This window comes from Pseudophryne corroboree, unplaced genomic scaffold (assembly GCF_028390025.1).
Source record: "Pseudophryne corroboree isolate aPseCor3 unplaced genomic scaffold, aPseCor3.hap2 scaffold_2352, whole genome shotgun sequence".
Taxonomy (NCBI): Eukaryota; Metazoa; Chordata; class Amphibia; order Anura; family Myobatrachidae; genus Pseudophryne; species Pseudophryne corroboree.
The window spans coordinates 24,471-43,840 of record NW_026969006.1 but is presented as its reverse complement, the minus strand read 5'-3'; the positions used below and the strand labels follow the sequence as shown (position 1 = coordinate 43,840).

At 49.1% G+C, this 19,370-nt stretch overlaps 1 pseudogene; it reads right to left on the bottom strand.

The window, feature by feature from the left end:
- Window positions 1-56: 56 nt before the first annotated feature.
- Window positions 57-19,370, bottom strand: part of LOC135010453 (RNA cytidine acetyltransferase-like) — a 35,066-nt pseudogene continuing 15,752 nt past the window's right edge.

Here is a 19,370-nt window from a genome sequence, read left to right as displayed (position 1 = left end):
CTTTATTTTGGCACAGTTACATTAAGACAATTGAAGAAAATAATGAATGGACGTAATTAGAAGATCTTTGGTTTTTCCTGTTTAATAAAAACTAACTCAGTAAAAACTACACAAAAAATTATGAAAAAACCCCCAAAACATTTTATACAGGAGTTGGCTACACCACGGCCACTTACTGACCACAAGAAAAGGCTATGTAAAACTTACAGCTGCAAAACATATTTCACCTACTTTATAGAATATTCCCTTAGCTATTCAATGTAAATGGGGAAATAAACAATCTTACCTAGTAAGAGTCTGAACAGAGCTCCAGCACTTCCACGTAACTCAGAATCGCCAGCGTCTGCTGTAGCCGGAGCTCCAGCGATTACACTGCGCCAGGTTTGGAAAAAATGCAACAAAAAATAAATAAAAGTGCTTCACAAACACTGAGATTGCGGCAGGGTGTCCAACATGTGGACTTCCAGCTGCTGTGGAACTAATAGCCCTAATAGCAAAGCTGTGGTAGGGTTTGCTGGGATGAGTAGTTCCACAGAAGCTGAACAGCCACATCTTGAAAACCCTGTAAATGGAGCATTGTGTGAACAGTAGACAGACTGGCGCAGGGCGGATAGAAAATCCCACCTGCACTATTTTTCTTTTTTTTATGTTTTCTTGCATCGTTCCAAAGGAGAAGTTTCTCTGTCTGATACGCCGCACGTGCCAGGCCAACAGAGGGTGCGCAAATGGGACAATCGCATCTCCGTGATCTGCTAAATATGATGAGCAATTCAGAGTGTATACTGATAATACCACGGAGTACTTCCATGAGAAGGGTAAAGCTGGTTTTACTATTTATTATTATTAAAGATAAACTGTATAGCCCAGGTCAGTGGAAACAGAACAATCCTAAAGCTTGTGGTTCATATGGTATACGGCCAGCTCTGTACATGTATACACTGCTGTCACCCACTGTGGGCGATACACAATGCATTAATCATTCAACTATATACAGTATCACCTAGGGAAACCGCCAAGAACGGGTAATTGTCCAGTGCAGGCGCTGCCTCTGCAATATTTAGTCCCCGCAGTTACTGAAGGCGACAGCGGGTGCGTCCAGAACATGGTGCTCAGCCACTCACTTCCGAAACTTCTGCTTCTTATCTTTACTTTTTTTGAGCTTTTTCTGCAGCTTAAACCCGTTCCTTTCCGGCTTCTCTAGTTTTCGTTTCTTGTCGCTAAAGGAAGGTGAAAAAAGCATTGGTAATATCACGATTTACAGCAAAACCAACCCTTTTCAATGACCCATCGGAGAGCATGCGTGTAATCTCTTGCCCACTTGTGAAATTCTTATCGCTCCTCTAAACTGCAGAACTCAAGGTTACGTGCACTGTAAAATCACTTATTGCTCACAAACCATATTACACCCTAAAACCAATTTATTTAACGTTAAGCCCCCAAAGATACAGCTGATAAGAGGTAGAAGACAGACGTGTTACAGATTACGCTAAAGACACATACTGACACACTCACCTCTTCACGCTGACTATAGACGCATTCTGACCGGTGTTCTTCAGAACCTCGTTCCACTCGTCATCCTCACCCCGGATTACGTACCTGGATAGCAGAACAATAATCGTTTCAGATCAAATCTGACAGATAGTCTATACCAGGGCTGGCCAAACCAGTCCTCGAGATCTACCAACAGTTCATGTTTTCCAGGCCTCCTGGAGACCTGTAGAATTGTCAGTCAGGAATGAAAGCAGCACATCTTAATTAGTAATGACTACACCTGTGCACCAGCTAGGAGGTCTGGAAAATGTGAACTGTTGGTAGATCTCGAGGACTGGTTTGGCCAGCCCTGGTCTATACCTCCACCTGGCTCATTACTCACTGGGAAAGATCGATCCCTTTTAACTTCTCCACTTCTTCTTTGTGCTTCTGCTGAAACTCCTTGGCTGCCTCCTCCTAGTGGGAATAAAGAAATAAACAGGAGTAAAGAGACCATTACATCAGCGGAGGACTTTACATCACCAAAGGGACAAAGCTTACCAAGTCCTCATTCAGAGACTTCGAGGTGGGTTCCATCACCATCTCCTTCTTTGTGGTCAGCATCGTGTCCTCAACCGCTTTCTCCTGGATACTGTTGAATAACTAGAGAGATACAATGAGAAATAAATATATATCTAGCGCCATTGGAAAAGATACAGGGGACATAGGTGTATCCAATGTCTGTGGTATGAAGCCATTAAACGTTATCCACTGGAAAACAAGGAAGGGTTCCACCACTCTCCAAGATTATTGGGACAATGAGCGCAGTGGCATAACGGAGCCAAATCGTGCAATGTACGGCCAGCAAGGCACGGGCAAAGTGCGACCGTTCTACTCCGATCAATACCTGTAACTCACACCAAGAAACTAACTACTTGCTGATTGATAATTAACCGTCTACAATGTCAGATTGCAGCAACAAAGGCAAATAAGGTTTTAGGCTGCAGAAAAATAGGATTTTAATTACCTACCGGTAAATCCTTTTCTCGAAGTCCATATGGGATATTGGGGGAGACTTACTACGATGGGGTATAGAAAGGAGCCAGTGCACTTTAAACTTTCTTCACTGGGTGTGCTGGCTCCTCCCCTCTATGCCCCCTCCCACAGGCAGTTATAGGTAAAAACGTGCCTGAAGGAGAAAGGACATATACGAGAGAAGGAAATATGATAACGAGTGGTGAGATTTACACACCAGCCACCACTAACATACAACGACCAGCAACGGCTGAACAGGTAACCACATAACTAGAACCAGCAGAAGTCAGCGCACTGAGGCAGGCGCCCAGTATCCTTTATGGACTAAGAGAAAAAGATTTACCGGTCGGTAGTTAAAATACTATTTTCTCTAGCATCCATATGGGATATTGGGGACACATTAGTACGATGGGGACGACCCAAAGCTTCCAGAACGGACGGGAACATGCGGAGACATCTGCAGTACTGCCTGCCCAAACTGGGTATCCTTGGCCAGGGTATCAAACTTGTAGAACCTAACAAATGTGTTCTTCCCCGACCAAGTAGCAGCTCGGCAAAGTTGTATAGCCGAGACTCCACGGGCAGCTTCCCAGGAAGAACCCACCGATCTTGTAGAGTGGACCTTCAGACACTTAGGAACAGGTACGGCTGCCGACACATAGGCCTGTTGGATAGTAAGCCTAATCCAACGAGCAATGGACTGCGTTGAAGCAGGATAACCCTTTTTCTGTGCATCATATAGCACGAACAAGGAATCAGTCCTTCTGATCCGAGCCACTCTCTTGACAGATCTTCAAGGCTCGCACAGCATCCAATACCTCCGGAGAAGCAGAAGCGCCAGAACTGGACGGAATCACAGGAGGCTGATTCAAGTGAAACGCAGATACAACCTTCGGCAGGAACTGCTGTCTAATGCGGAGCTCCGCTCTGTCCTCGTAAAAGACCAAGTATGAACTTTTACACAACAAAGCCCCCAATTCAGAGACACGTCGAGCAGAAGCCAGCGCCAGTAACATCACTGTCTTCCACGTGAGGTACTGGTCTTCTACTGTCATCAGAGGTTCAAACCAAGAGAACTGTACAAAATTCCAAAACCACATTCAGATCCCAGGGTGCCGTAGGCGGCACAAAAGGAGGTTGTATGTGGAGAACCCCTTGCAAGAAGGTCTGAACTTCTGGCAACACTACCAATTTCTTTTGGAAGAAAACGGAGAGGGCTGAAATCTGGACCTTAATGGAACCCATACGTAAGCCCTTATCCACACCAGCCTGCAGGAAAAATCCCAAGTGAAACTCTGCAGGCGGAAACGTGCATTCCTCGCACCAAGAGACATATCTCCTCCAGATATGATGATAGCGTTTTGACGTCACAGGTTTCCTGGCCTGAACTAAGGTAGCAATAACCTTTTTGGAAAGGCCCTTGTGAGCTAGAATGTTCCACTCAACCTCCATGCCATCAAACAAAGTCGCCGTAAGTCCGGGTAGACGAACGGTCCTTGTTGAAGTAGATTGCTTCATAGTGGTAGATGCCAAGGGTCTTCGACGGGCATTCCCAGAAGATCTGCGTACCACGCTCTCCAAGGCCAATCCGGGGCTATCAGAATTGCCTGGACACGGATTCCTGATTCGCTTTAGCATCTTTGGGAACAATGGAATCGGAGGAAATAGGTAGACCAGCCGGTAAAGGCCCAGGCGACGTCAGTCCCTGGTTCGGGAGCAATACCAGTGAAGTTTCTTGTTGAGACGAGAAACCATCATGTCTATCTGTGGGCACCCCCACCGGTGGATGATCTGCTGGAACACCTACTGGTGGAGACCCCACTCCCCGGGTGTAGATAGTGACGACTCAGGAAGTCAGCTTCCCAGTTGTCCACACCCGGAATGAAGATTGCCGACATTGCTCTTGCATTTCTTTCTGCCCAGAGGAGTATCCTTGACACCTCTCGCATGCAGGCTCTGCTTTTTGTCCATCCTTGTCGATTGATGTACGCCACTGCTGTGGCGTTGTTCGGCTGTACTTCAATCGCGTGATTCTTGAGCAGAGGAGAGGCCTGAAGCAGAGCATTGTAGACCGCCCGAAGTTCCAGAATGTTGATCGGAAGGAGGCTTTCGTGGGCTGACCAACTGTCCTGGAACTGCGCTCCTCGGGTGACAGCTCCCCATCCTCGTAGACTCGCATCTGTCATGAGGAAGGTCCAATTCTGAATCCTGAAACTCCGGCCTTCCCGGAGATTGGAGGACTGCAGCCACCACAGGAGGGAAATCCTGGCCTGAGGCGACAGCCGTATCATCCGGTGCATCTGAAGATGTGATCTGGACCATTTGCTCAAGAGATACAACTGAAAAGTTCTGGCATGGAACCTCCCATATTAGATTGCCTCGTATGAGGCGACCTTCTTTCCCAACAATCTTATGCAGACTTGGATGGACACTTGAGTAGGTCGGAGCACCATGCGGACCATCTCCTGAAGTCTTCTCACCTTGTCCTCTGGTAGGAACACCTTCTGGGCCACAGTATCCAACAACCCCCAGTATCCCCAGGAACAGGAGCCGCCGAGTTGGCTCCAGGTGGGACTTCTGTAAGTTGAGGCTCCACCCATGGTGTGACAGAAGTTGGATAGTGCGGTTGATGTGGAGCAACAAAAGCTCCCTGGATTCTTGCTTTGATCAGATGATCGTCGAGGTAAGGGATAACATTGACCCCCTGGACTCGGAGTTGGATCATCATCTCTGCCATCACCTTTGTGAATACCCTCGGGGCTGTGGACAGGTCGAAGGGCAGTGCCTGGAATTGGAAATGCTCGTCCAGCAGGGCAAACCGCACGTACGCCTCGCAGGGATTCCATCTTGAACACCTTCAAATAAGGATTCAAGGATTTTAGATTTAAAATGGGTGTTACCAAACTGTCCAGTTTCGGCACCACAAAAAGTTTGGAGTAAAACCCCTTGCCGCGTTGCGGTATTGGTACTGGACCAACTTTTGGATAGCCTGTTGCAATGTAACTTGCATATCCTCCAAAGCTAGTAAGCTTGATTTGAAAAATCGTTGGAAAATAGCTTGTAGCCCTGAGAAATTAGATTTCTGACCCAGGCATCCTGGCAAGAGGTCTCCCTGATGCGGCTGAAGTGACGCAGTCGAGCCCCCACCTCGAAATCCCATCGGGGTAGGTGGGCACCGTCCTGCTGAGAATACAAACAAACAAGGGGGTTTGTAGGCGCTGAGCAGAGTCGTGCAAATATAACACTGATAAAGGCAGCCACCTGGTAAGGAGGTAGCCGGCCTCCTTAGAATAAATAAACTAAAGCAAATCACCAGGTCGGCGCACAGTACCAATGATGTTGGTTAAAAGACAATTTATTAACATAAAAACAATGACAGATTGGTAAAAAAAACAACACAATAACACACAGCATATACCTCGCTAAGAAGCAAACATATATTAAGTTAAAATGTGAAAGGGACGCTAAATTGTAGGAGAAAGTCACTCTCTGTTGAATAGAATTAGTGTCCCAAGGAGCGTAATATACACCGCCATCGGCTGTCCACCATAAGCTGCCGATGAATGATCCAGCCTGCGATCTAATTATCTCACTCAAACCTCCCCTGCACCTGGAACACTTTAACATTCTGCCCGGCCGGGCACTGCTCAGTTGAGCTGGGGGATCTGCACGTCGGTCCGGCGCACTCATACTGTGCCGCGCTGAAGAAAACGGTTCTTATTTGAACACACCGCTGACGGATGTCTCACCCATGCACAGGGAGATAACAAGCGGCATTACACTACACTATCCATTCCGTGCAGTAAGAGATACGTCTCAGTGAGTAATAGCAACCAGTCGGTTTATTATTCTTATTTTGCCCCATGGAAACAGCTATTTAAATCCGGACACTTCTAAATGGTCACAGATGATAATTACATCAGTTGGAGAATTTATCTTCACTTGAACTGTGAGATATGGAATTAATGTGAGACTAATTCTATTCAACAGAGAGTGACTTTCTCCTACAATTTAGCGTCCCTTTCACATTTTAACTTAATATATGTTTGCATCTTAGCGAGGTATATGCTGTGTGTTATTGTGTTGGTTTTTTTACCAATCTGTCATTGTTTTTATGTTAATAAATTGTCTTTTAACCAACATCATTGGTACTGTGCGCCGACCTGGTGATTTGCTTTAGTTTACCGTCATGCTGAGGCTTTAGTGGAAGCAGACCGGTGGTCTGTTCCTGAGAGCTGGTGCTTGAAGGCTTTCTAGACTTACCTCTGGTGCCTCTAGTCGCATTGGAGGCACCTCTGGCCTTAGATCGAAATCTGTGAGAACGAAAGGACTGGACAGACAGCCCCGGGTAGGAACGTCTCGCCGGCGGGGCCCCGGAGGGGAGAAATGTGGATTTTTCCAGCTGTAACTTTGGAAATGCAGGTATCCAATTCAACCCCAAAGAGCCATGGCAGACATCCGAGCATTAATGTTCCCCATCGCCTTGAGCAAATCACAGAGGACATGTGTAGTGTCCTGAATGTGTTTTAGGAGGGTTACCATAGTAACCGAGGGCATATCCCCCGAGTGGCCCCCCTGATTTTGAGTGGCCTCGGAATTAATAGCATGGGTCATCCAGCAACCCGCAATGACCGTCTCCGAGTGGATATACCCGCTGCTGTGTATATAGACATTAGTGTAGTCTCTATCTTTCTATCCCAAGGATCCTTCATGGAAAAGGAGCCTGGGGCAGGCAGCATCACCATTTTAGACAGACGAGAGACTGATGCATCAACCCCAGGGGGTTCTTACCAAAATTTTCTACCTTTAGGAGCAAAGGGGAAAGTGCGCAAAAACTTTTTGGACACTTGTAATTTTTTGTCTTGATTTTTCCAGGCCAGCTTGAACAGGTCATCTAAACCTGTAGTCAGGGAAAGTGACATTAGGCTTGTTTTGTATAAAGAAAAACGACTGCTGAGATGCAGCGTCCTATAGAGGGAGCTTTAACACGTCCCATATACCCAGAATGAGAGGTTCAATACCCTGAGAAGAAGTGGAATCCCCGCTGACAGGATCCAGGTCATTCCCATCATCCTGTACATCAGCTGTATCAGATAGAATAGCAGGTAACCTATGCTTCTGTGGTGCAGTATGAGAGGGGGGGGGGGGGGGGGGGCTGTGCATCTGCCCTAGCAGCTAAATCTGCAACAGCCTGTTGTAGTAGCTGAGTCTTCAGCACATTAGCAGCGATGACATGTCAGGCATCATAGTTTTAAGAGACCCTAACCAGTGGGCTCTGTACCCTCTCCCCAAACCTCTTCACTAATTTGTGAAGATTGGCTGCATTGTTCACAGGAGACAGACTCAGATGATAGAGGAGAATCTGGTGTGACATACACTTCACAGTAAATCACAATGACATACACACAGACAGTGATAATGCAAGCCTGCCCTACTGTATGTGAGCGGAGACCCAGAGAGACACCAGCACACCCCTAGCTACACAGCCCCAGTGAGACTGTCCGCTCTGTATATAACAGGAACACTAATAATGTCTGTCCTAGATAGGATCAGGATAGTGTACACAAGCGGCTCCGCCCCTTTACTACACCCTGTACCAGATATCCAGCATGGCTGAGGAGTCAGGAATAGCTGTGTGCGCTGTATGACTGCAGTAAGCAGAAGAAGGCGCCAAAACGCCTCAGGTGCCGCTCTGATGTAGCTCCGCCCCCCCAAATGGTGCCGGAGTTACACTAATATTATGCTGGCAAAGTCTCCTTTTAGCTCAAAACATCACACAAGTGCTAGTCCAGCGTTTGTGCCAGTTCTACACGGGGGATCTTAGCGGGACCCCCCCGGGAGGGTCCTGTACACCGCACCCGTGGTCAGCCACACTTTGAACCGGGGACCCCCGGTTTGTACTCACCACCGATGTCACCTTCAGGCAGCGTAAGGGGTGTTTGGCGTGCTGCGGCTGTGACAGCCAAGGCGCAGTGCCCCGCTGAACAAACAGCCCCTCAGGATGGTGGCCCTGCAGCGGGGAAGCGGCTCTGCACCTCGCAAGGCCGGTGACCGTCCCCCCTCCCCCCTACAACTTCCACGGTGCAGATATACTGCTGACCAGTGTACCGAAAATAACAAACAGAAAATAAGAAACTGAAGGAAACTCTCTGGAGCTGCAGAGTGCGCAATCCTCTCCTGAGGGCACTTTTTACTAATCTGCCTGTGGGAGGGGCATAGAGGGGAGGAGCCAGCACACCCAGTGAAGAAATTTTAAGTGCCCCCCCCCCCCCATACCCATCATACTAGATTCCCACAATATCCCTTATGGATGCCAGAGAAAATAAGAATTTACTTACCGATAATTCTATTTCTCATAGTCCGTAGTGGATGCTGGGAACTCCGTAAGGACCATGGGGAATAGCGGCTCCGCAGGAGACTGGGCACAAAAGTAAAAGCTTTATGACTAGCTGGTGTGCACTGGCTCCTCCCCCTATGACCCTCCTCCAAGCCTCAGTTAGGATACTGTGCCCGGACGAGCGTACACAATAAGGAAGGATTTATGAATCCCGGGTAAGACTCATACCAGCCACACCAATCACACCGTACAACTTGTGATCTGAACCCAGTTAACAGTATGATAAACGTAGGAGCCTCTGAAAAGATGGCTCACAACAATAAATAACCCGATTTTTGTAACAATAACTATATACAAGTATTGCAGACAATCCGCACTTGGGATGGGCGCCCAGCATCCACTACGGACTATGAGAAATAGAATTATCGGTAAGTAAATTCTTATTTTCTCTGACGTCCTAGTGGATGCTGGGAACTCCGTAAGGACCATGGGAATTATACCAAAGCTCCCAAACGGGCGGGAGAGTGCGGATGACTCTGCAGCACCGAATGAGAGAACTCCAGGTCCTCCTCAGCCAGGGTATCGAATTTGTAAAATTTAGCAAACGTGTTTGCCCCTGACCAAGTAGCTGCTCGGCAAAGTTGTAAAGCCGAGACCCCTCGGGCAGCCGCCCAAGATGAGCCCACCTTCCTTGTGGAATGGGCTTTTACAGATTTTGGCTGTGGCAGGCCTGCCACAGAATGTGCAAGCTGAATCGTACTACAAATCCAACGAGCAATCGTCTGCTTAGAAGCAGGAGCACCCAGCTTGTTGGGTGCATACAGGATAAACAGCGAGTCAGATTTTCTGACTCCAGCCGTCCTGGAAACATATTTTCAGGGCCCTGACTACGTCCAGCAACTTGGAGTCCTCCAAGTCCCTAGTAGCCGCAGGCACCACAATAGGCTGGTTCATGTGAAACGCTGAAACCACCTTAGGGAGAAATTGAGGGCGAGTCCTCAGTTCTGCCCTGTCTGAATGAAAAATTAGGTAAGGGCTTTTATATGATAAAGCCGCCAATTCTGAGACACGCCTGGCTGAAGCCAGGGCTAACAGCATGACCACTTTCCATGTGAGATATTTTAATTCCACAGTGGTGAGTGGTTCAAACCAATGTGACTTTAGGAGACTCAACACTACATTGAGATCCCAAGGTGCCACTGGAGGCACAAAAGGAGGCTGTATATGCAGTACCCCTTTGACAAACGTCTGAACTTCAGGCACTGAAGCCAGTTCTTTTTGGAAGAATATTGACAGGGCCGAAATTTGAACCTTAATGGACCCTAATTTTAGGCCCATAGATAGTCCTGTTTGCAGGAAATGCAGGAAACGACCCAGTTGAAATTCCTCTGTAGGGGCCTTCTTGGCCTCACACCACGCAACATATTTTCGCCAAATGCGGTGATAATGTTTCGCGGTTACATCCTTCCTGGCCTTGATCAGGGTAGGGATGACTTCATCTGGAATGCCTTTTTCCTTCAGGATCCGGCGTTCAACCTCCATGCCGTCAAACGCAGCCGCGGTAAGTCTTGGAACAGACAAGGTCCCTGCTGGAGCAGGTCCTTTCTTAGAGGTAGAGGCCACGGGTCCTCCGTGAGCATCTCTTGGAGTTCCGGGTACCAAGTCCTCCTTGGCCAATCCGGAGCCACGAGTATAGTTCTTACTCCTCTCCTTCTTATGATTCTCAATACTTTGGGTATGAGAGGCAGAGGAGGGAACACATACACTGACTGGTACACCCACGGTGTTACCAGAGCGTCCACCGCTATCGCCTGAGGGTCCCTTGACCTGGCGCAATATCTGTCTAGTTTCTTGTTGAGACGAGACGCCATCATGTCCACCTTTGGTTTTTCCCAACGGTTTACAATCACGTGGAAGACTTCTGGGTGAAGTCCCCACTCCCCCGGGTGGAGGTCGTGTCTGCTGAGGAAGTCTGCTTCCCAGTTGTCCACTCCCGGAATGAACACCGCTGACAGTGCTGTCACATAATTTTCCGCCCAGCGAAGAATTCTTGCAGCTTCTGCCATTGCCCTCCTGCTTCTTGTGCCGCCCTGTCTGTTTACGTGGGCGACTGCCGTGATGTTGTCCGATTGGATCAATACCGACTGACCCTGAAGCAGAGGCCTTGCTTGACTTAGGGCATTGTAAATTGCCCTGAGTTCCAGGATATTTATGTGAAGAGACGTTTCCATGCTTGACCACAAGCCCTGGAAATTCCTTCCTTGTGTGACTGCTCCCCAGCCTCTCAGGCTGGCATCCGTGGTCACCAGAATCCAGTCCTGAATGCCGAATCTGCGGCCCTCTAGAAGATGAGCACTCTGCAACCACCACAGGAGAGACACCCTTGTCCTTGGAGATAGGGTTATCCGCTGATGCATCTGAAGATGCGATCCGGACCATTTGTCCAGCAGATCCCACTGAAAAGTTCTTGCATGGAATCTTCCGAATGGAATCGCTTCGTAAGAAGCCACCATCTTTCCCAGGACCCTTGTGCATTGATGCACTGACACTTGTCCTGGTTTCATGAGGTTCCTGACTAGCTCGGATAACTCCCTGGCCTTCTCCTCCGGGAGAAACACCTTTTTCTGGACTGTGTCCAGAATCATCCCTAGGAACAGTAGACGTGTTGTTGGAATCAGCTGCGATTTTGGAATATTTAGAATCCACCCGTGCTGACGTAGCACTACCTGAGATAGTGCTACTCCGACCTCTAACTGTTCCCTGGACCTTGCCCTTATCAGGAGATCGTCCAAGTAAGGGATAATTAAGACGCCTTTTTTTCGAAGAAGAATCATCATTTCGGCCATTACCTTGGTAAAGACCCGTGGTGCCGTGGACAATCCAAACGGCAGCGTCTGAAACTTGATAATTGACAGTTTTGTACCACAAACCTGAGGTACCCTTGGTGAGAAGGGTAGATTGGGACATGGAGATAAGCATCTTTGATGTCCAGAGACACCATATAGTCCCCTTCTTCCAGGTTCGCTATCACTGCTCTGAGTGACTCCATCTTGAATTTGAACCTTTTTATGTAAGTGTTCAATGATTTCAGATTTAAAATCGGTCTCACCGAGCCGTCCGGCTTCGGTACCACAAACAGCGTGGAGTAATACCCCTTTCCCTGTTGTAGGAGGGGTACCTTGATTATCACCTGCTGGGAATACAGCTTGTGAATAGCTTCCAGTACTGCCTCCCTGTCGGAGGGAGACGTTGGTAGAGCAGACTTCAGGAACCGGCGAGGGGGAGACGTCTCGAATTCCAATTTGTACCCCTGTGATACTACCTGCAGGATCCAGGGGTCCACTTGCGAGTGAGCCCACTGCGCGTTGAAATTTTTGAGACGGGCCCCCACCGTGCCTGAGTCCGCTTGTAAAGCCCCAGCGTCATGCTGAAGACTTGGCAGAAGCGGGGGGAGGGCTTCTGATCCTGGGAAGAGGCTGCCTGCTGCAGTCTTTTTCCCCTTCCTCTGCCCCGGGGCAGAAATGAGTGGCCTTTTGCCCGCTTGCCCTTATGGGGACGAAAGGACGGAGTTTGAAAAGACGGTGTCTTTTTCTGCTGAGAGGTGACCTGGGGTAAAAAGGTGGATTTCCCAGCCGTCGCCGTGGCCACCAGGTCCGATAGACCGACCCCAAATAACTCCTCCCCTTTATACGGCAAAACTTCCATATGCCGTTTGGAATCCGCATCACCTGACCACTGTCGTGTCCATAAACTTCTTCTGGCAGAAATGGACAGCGCACTTACTCTTGATGCCAGGGTGCAAATATCCCTCTGTGCATCTCGCATATATAGTAATGCATCCTTTAAATGCTCTATAGTCAATAATATACTGTCCCTATCCAGGGTATCAATATTTTCAGTCAGGGAATCCGACCAAGCCACCCCAGCGCTGCCCATCCAGGCTGAGGCGATTGCTGGTCGTAGTATAACACCAGTATGTGTGTATATACCCTTTAGGATATTTTCCAGCTTCCTATCAGCTGGTTCCTTGAGGGCGGCCGTATCAGGAGACGGCAACGCCACTTGTTTTGATAAGCGTGTGAGCGCCTTATCTACCCTAGGGGGTGTTTCCCAACGCGCCCTAACCTCTGGCGGGAAAGGGTATAATGCCAATAATTTATTAGAAATCAGCAGTTTTTTATCGGGGGAAACCCACGCTTTGTCACACACCTCATTTAATTCATCTGATTCAGGAAAAACTATGGGTAGTTTTTTTCACACCCCACATAATACCCCTTTTTGTGGTACTTGTAGTATCAGAAATGTTCAAAGCCTCCTTCATTGCCGTGATCATGTAACGTGTGGCCCTACTGGACATTACGTTTGTCTCGTCACCGTCGACGCTGGAGTCAGTATCCGTGTCTGGGTCTGTGTCGACCATCTGAGGTAACGGGCGCTTTAGAGCCCCTGACGGTGTTTGGGACGCCTGGACAGGCACTAACTGATTTGCCGGCTGTCTCATGTCGTCAACAGTTTTTTGCAAAGTGCTGACACTGTCACGTAATTCCTTCCATACGACCATCCAGTCAGGTGTCGACTCCCTAGGGGGTGACATCACTATTACAGGCAATTGCTCCGCCTCCACATCATTTTCCTCCTCATACATGTCGACACAATCGTACCGACACACAGCACACACACAGGGAATGCTCTGATAGAGGACAGGACCCCACGAGCCCTTTGGGGAGACAGAGGGAGAGTTTGCCAGCACACACCAGAGCGCTATATATATACACAGAGATAACCTTATATAAGTGTTTCTCCCTTCTATAGCTGCTGTATTTGTATTATCTGCCAATTAGTGCCCCCCCTCTCTTGTTTTACCCTGATTCTGTAGCAGGACTGCAGGGGAGAGTCAGGGAGCCGTCCTTCCAGCGGAGCTGTGAGGGAAAATGGCGCTTGTGTGCTGAGGAGATAGGCTCCGCCCCCTTTTCGGCGGCCTTTTCTCCCGCTTTTTTTAGGAAAACTGGCAGGGGTTAAATGCATCCATATAGCCCAGGAGCTATATGTGATGCATTTCTTTAGCCATATAAGGTTTAAAACGTGTTTTATTGCGTCTCAGGGCGCTCCCCCCCAGCGCCCTGCACCCTCAGTGACCGGAGTGTGAAGTGTGCTGAGAGCAATGGCGCACAGCTGCAGTGCTGTGCGCTACCTTATTGAAGACAGGAACGTCTTCTGCCGCCGATTTTTCCGGACCTCTTCGCTCTTCTGGCTCTGTAAGGGGGCCGGCGGCGCGGCTCCGGGACCCATCCAAGCTGAGCCTGTGATCGTCCCTCTGGAGCTAATGTCCAGTAGCCAAGAAGCCCAATCCACTCTGCATGCAGGTGAGTTCGCTTCTTCTCCCCTTAGTCCCTCGATGCAGTGAGCCTGTTGCCAGCAGGTCTCACTGAAAATAAAAAACCTATTTAAACTTTTACTCTAAGCAGCTCAGGAGAGCTACCTAGCATGCACCCTTCTCGGCCGGGCACAAAAATCTAACTGAGGCTTAGAGGAGGGTCATAGGGGGAGGAGCCAGTGCACACCAGCTAGTCATAAAGCTTTTACTTTTGTGCCCAGTCTCCTGCGGAGCCGCTATTCCCCATGGTCCTTACGGAGTTCCCAGCATCCACTAGGACGTCAGAGAAACAGGGAATTGAGACAAGGGACGAAAGTGTAATCCTACCATTATGTAAATCACTGGTACGGCCACATCTTGAATATTGTGCACATTTTTGGCCACCACAATTTAAAAAAAAAAAAAAAAAAGAAAAGAAAAAAAGATACATCTTAGAACTTGAAAAGGTTCAGAGATGAGCAACTAAATTGATGAGGGGAGTTGGAGACGCTGGAATACGAGGAGACGCTTTCCAGGCTAAATACGTTCTCACTCTAAAAAAGGCGTCTAAGAGGAGATATTGTCAATATGCATAAATACATAAAGGGACAATACATGGAGCTGTCAGGCGATTTGTTTATTAGGAGACCCATACATCGCCGCCCCTCGCCGGTTACCGCAGCGATGTTGATCGCATATGTACTAACATATGCGATCAACATCGCGATGCGGTGACGGAGGCCCCCCGCGATACCTGTTAGGTGGTCTGCGGGGGGTCTCCGTCACCTCCCCGGGGTCCCCACACTGGCTAGATGCCGGGAAGCAGCAGCAGGCTGCCCCCGGCACCTCCTCCTCCACCCTGCAGCCGGAAGGACGTCCGGCTGCGTTGCTAGGGGGAGGAGGACTCTACCTTCCGGGTCCAGGGCAGCCTGGAGGAAGGTAAGCCAGGGGGAAGGGGGGTCGGCGTCTGCGGCGGGGGTCGACGGTGTCGGCGGGTTGCGGCGGTCGGCAAAAAGAAGCCCATAGGCTTCTATAGGGTTTCGCCATCCAGAGATGGCGAAACCCTGGACGCCGAAAACGCTGCGGTAGGGTCTTAGTAAATATGAAAATGCGGTAAAACCCCCGTTTTCGGGGGTTTTACCGCATTTTTGCTTTAGTACATCCCGCCCCCATACAAAGGACACTCGGACACTCTCTGAGGTTAGAATGACCAACGAAGAAAGGGTTCTTCACAGTAAGGGCAGTAAGGATCTGGAATACCTTGCCAGAGAGGGTAGTAATGGCGGCTGGATAAATTTCTAACTGATAAAGATATCCAGGGATAGAACATTTAAAGAGACTGTATTGCGTTACTACGAGTAATCATGGCAAAAGAACAAAGACTCTTTCCAGAAGAAAGGAACAATAGTGTGTGATTTGGAAGTACTGTTCTATTGAGACTGTGTTCAGACTATACTCCTCCTTATTGTGAGCGCACAATCTACACTGCTCTATTCTAATGACTGCTGATCGTCGCTCTAGATTGTGCAGCCACTGTACTTTGGAGCGCGGGAGATTATCATTTATGCTGCAGGCTTCCGCTTCTGGGGGCAGGATGGGAAATGCGGGGCTCCACGATGAATGTTTATTTATTTATGTACTGTAATTGGGCGCTGTGGATCCCTTGTGGCACCATATAAAGGAAAAAATAAGAATTTACTCACCGGTAATTCTATTTCTCGTAGTCCGTAGTGGATGCTGGGTACTCCGTAAGGACCATGGGGTATAGATGGGCTCCGCAGGAGACTGGGCACTCTTAAAAGAAAGATTAGGTACTATCTGGTGTGCACTGGCTCCTCCCTCTATGCCCCTCCTCCAGACCTCAGTTAGGGAAACTGTGCCCGGAAGAGCTGACATTACAAGGAAAGGATTTGGAATCCAGGGTAAGACTCATACCAGCCACACCAATCACACCGTATAACTTGTGATAAACTTACCCAGTTAACAGTATGAATAACAACTGAGCCTCATTCAATGGATGGCTCACATAACAATAACCCTTTATGAAGCAATAACTATATACATGTATTGCAGAGAGTCCGCACTTGGGACGGGCTCCCAGCATCCACTATGGACTACAAGAAATAGAATTACCGGTGAGTAAATTCTTATTTTCTCTGACGTCCTAGTGGATGCTGGGTACTCCGAAAGGACCATGGAGATTATACCAAAGCTCCCAAACGGGCGGGAGAGTGCGGATGACTGCAGCACCGAATGAGCAAACTCAAGGTCCTCCTCAGCCAGGGTATCAAACTTGTAGAACTTTGCAAATGTGTTTGAACCCGACCAAGTAGCAGCTCGGCAAAGTTGTAAAGCCGAGACCCCTCGGACAGCCGCCCAAGAAGAGCCCACCTTCCTTGTGGAATGGGCTTTTACAGATTTAGGATGCGGCAATCCAGCCGCAGAATGTGCAAGCTGAATCGTGCTACAGATCCAGCGAGCAATTGTCTGCTTTGAAGCAGGAGCACCCAGCTTGTTGGGTGAATACAGGATAAATAGCGAGTCAGTCTTTCTGACTCCAGCTGTCCTGGAAACATAGATTTTCAGGGCCCGGACTACGTCCAGTAACTTGGAATCCTCAAAGTCCAGAGTAGCCGCAGGCACCACAATAGGTTGGTTCAAATGAAATGCTGATACCACCTTAGGGAGAAACTGGGGACGAGTCCTCAATTCTGCCCTGTCCATATGGAAAATCAGATATGGGCTTTTACACGACAAAGCCGCCAATTCTGACACCCGCCTGGCCGAAGCCAAGGCCAACAGCATGACCACCTTCCACGTGAGATATTTTAACTCCACGGTCTTAAGTGGCTCAAACCAATGTGATTTTAGGAAATCCAACACAACGTTGAGATTCCAAGGTGCCACTGGGGGCACAAAGGGGGGCTGAATATGGAGCACTCCCTTAACAAACGTCTGAACTTCAGGCAGTGAAGCCAGTTCTTTTTGAAAGAAAATAGACAGGGATGAAATCTAGACTTTTATGGAACCCAATTAAAGGCCCATAGTCACTCCTGACTGTAGGAAGTGCAGAAATCTACCCTGCTGAAATTCCTCCGTTGGGGCCTTCTCGGCCTCACACCAAGCAACATATTTTCGCCATATGCGGTGATAATGTTTTGCGGTCACGTCCTTCCTAGCTTTTATCAGCGTAGGAATGACTTCATCTGGAATGCCCTTTTCCCTTAGGATCCGGCCTTCAACCGCCATGCCGTCAAACGCAGCCGCTGTAAGTCTTGGAACAGACAGGGCCCCTGCTGCAGCAGGTCCTGTCTGAGCGGCAGAGGCCATGGGTCCTCTGAGATCATTTCCTGAAGTTCTGGGTACCAAGTTCTTCTTGGCCAATCCGGAACAATGAGTATAGTTCTTACTCCCCTTTTTCTTATTATCCTCAGTACCTTGGGTATGAGAGGAAGAGGAGAGAACACATACACCGACTGGTACACCCACGGTGTCACTAGAGCGTCCACAGCTATCGCCTGAGGGTCCCTTGACCTGGCACAATATCTTTTTAGCTTTTTGTTGAGGCGGGACGCCATCATGTCCACCTGTGACCGTTCCCAGCGATTTACTATCAGCTTGAAGACTTCTGGATGAAGTCCCCACTCCCCCGGGTGGAGGTCGTGCCTGCTGAGGAAGTCTGCTTCCCAGTTGTCCACTCCCGGAATGAACACTGCTGACAGTGCTATCACGTGATTCTCCGCCCAACGGAGAATCCTTGTGGCTTCTGCCATTGCCATCCTGCTTCTTGTGCCGCCCTGTCGGTTTACATGGGCGACCGCTGTGATGTTGTCTGACTGAATCAGAACTGGTTGGTTTTGAAGCAGGGGTTCTGCTGGACTCAGGGCGTTGTAAATGGCCCTTAGTTTCAGAATATTTGTGTGTAGGGAAGTTTCCTGACTCGACCATTGTCCTTGGAAGTTTCTTCCCTGGGTGACTGCCCCCCAACCTCGGAGACTTGCATCCGTGGTCACCAGGACCCAGTCCTGTATGCCGAATCTGCGGCCTTCGAGCAGATGAGCACTCTGCAGCCACCACAGCAGAGACACCCTGGCCCTCGGGGACAGGGTGATCAGCCGATGCATCTGAAGATGCGATCCGGACCACTTGTCTAACAGATCCCACTGAAAGATCCTTGCATGGAATCTGCCGAAGGGAATTGCTTCGTAAGAAGCTACCATCTTTCCCAGGACTCGCGTGCAGTGATGCACCGACACATGCTTTGGTTTCAGGAGGTCCCTGACCAGAGATGATAATTCCTGGGCCTTCTCCTCCGGGAGAAACACCTTCTTCTGTTCTGTGTCCAAAATCATGCCCAAGAACAGCAGACGCTTCGCAGTAATCAGCTGTGACTTTGGGATATTCAGAACCCAGCCGTGCTGATGCAGCACTTCCTGAGATAGCGCTACGCTGACTAGCAACTGCTCTTTGGACTTCGCCTTCATAAGGAGATCGTCCAAGTACGGGATAATTATGACTCCATTCTTTCGGAGGAGTATCATCATTTCGGCCATTACCTTGGTAAATACCCGCGGTGCCGTGGACAGACCAAACGGCAGCGTCTAGAATTGGTAATGACATTCCTGTACCACAAACCTGAGGTACTCCTGGTGGGGTGGATAAATGGGGACATGCAGGTAAGCATCCTTGATGTCCAATGACACCATAAAATCCCCCTCTTCCAGGCTTGCAATAACCGCCCTGAGCGATTCCATCTTGAACTTGAACTTCCTTATATAAGTGTTCAAGGATTTCAAATTTAGAATGGGTCTCACCGAACAGTCTGGTTTCGGTACCACAAACATTGTGGAATAGTAACCCCGTCCCTGTTGAAGGAGGGGTACCTTGATTATCACCTGCTGAACATACAGCTTGTGAATAGCCGCCAGTACTACCTCCCTTTCTCCGAGAGCAGCAGGCAAGGCTGATTTGAGGTAACGGCGAGGGGGAGCCGCCTCGAACTCCAGCTTGTATCCCTGTGATACTACTTGCAGAACCCAGGGATCCACCTGTGAGCGAACCCACTGGTCGCTGAAGTTCCGGAGACGCGCCCCCACCGCACCTGGCTCCGCCTGTGGAGCCCCAGCGTCATGCGGTGGACTTAGAGGAAGCGGGGGAGGATTTTTGTTCCTGGGA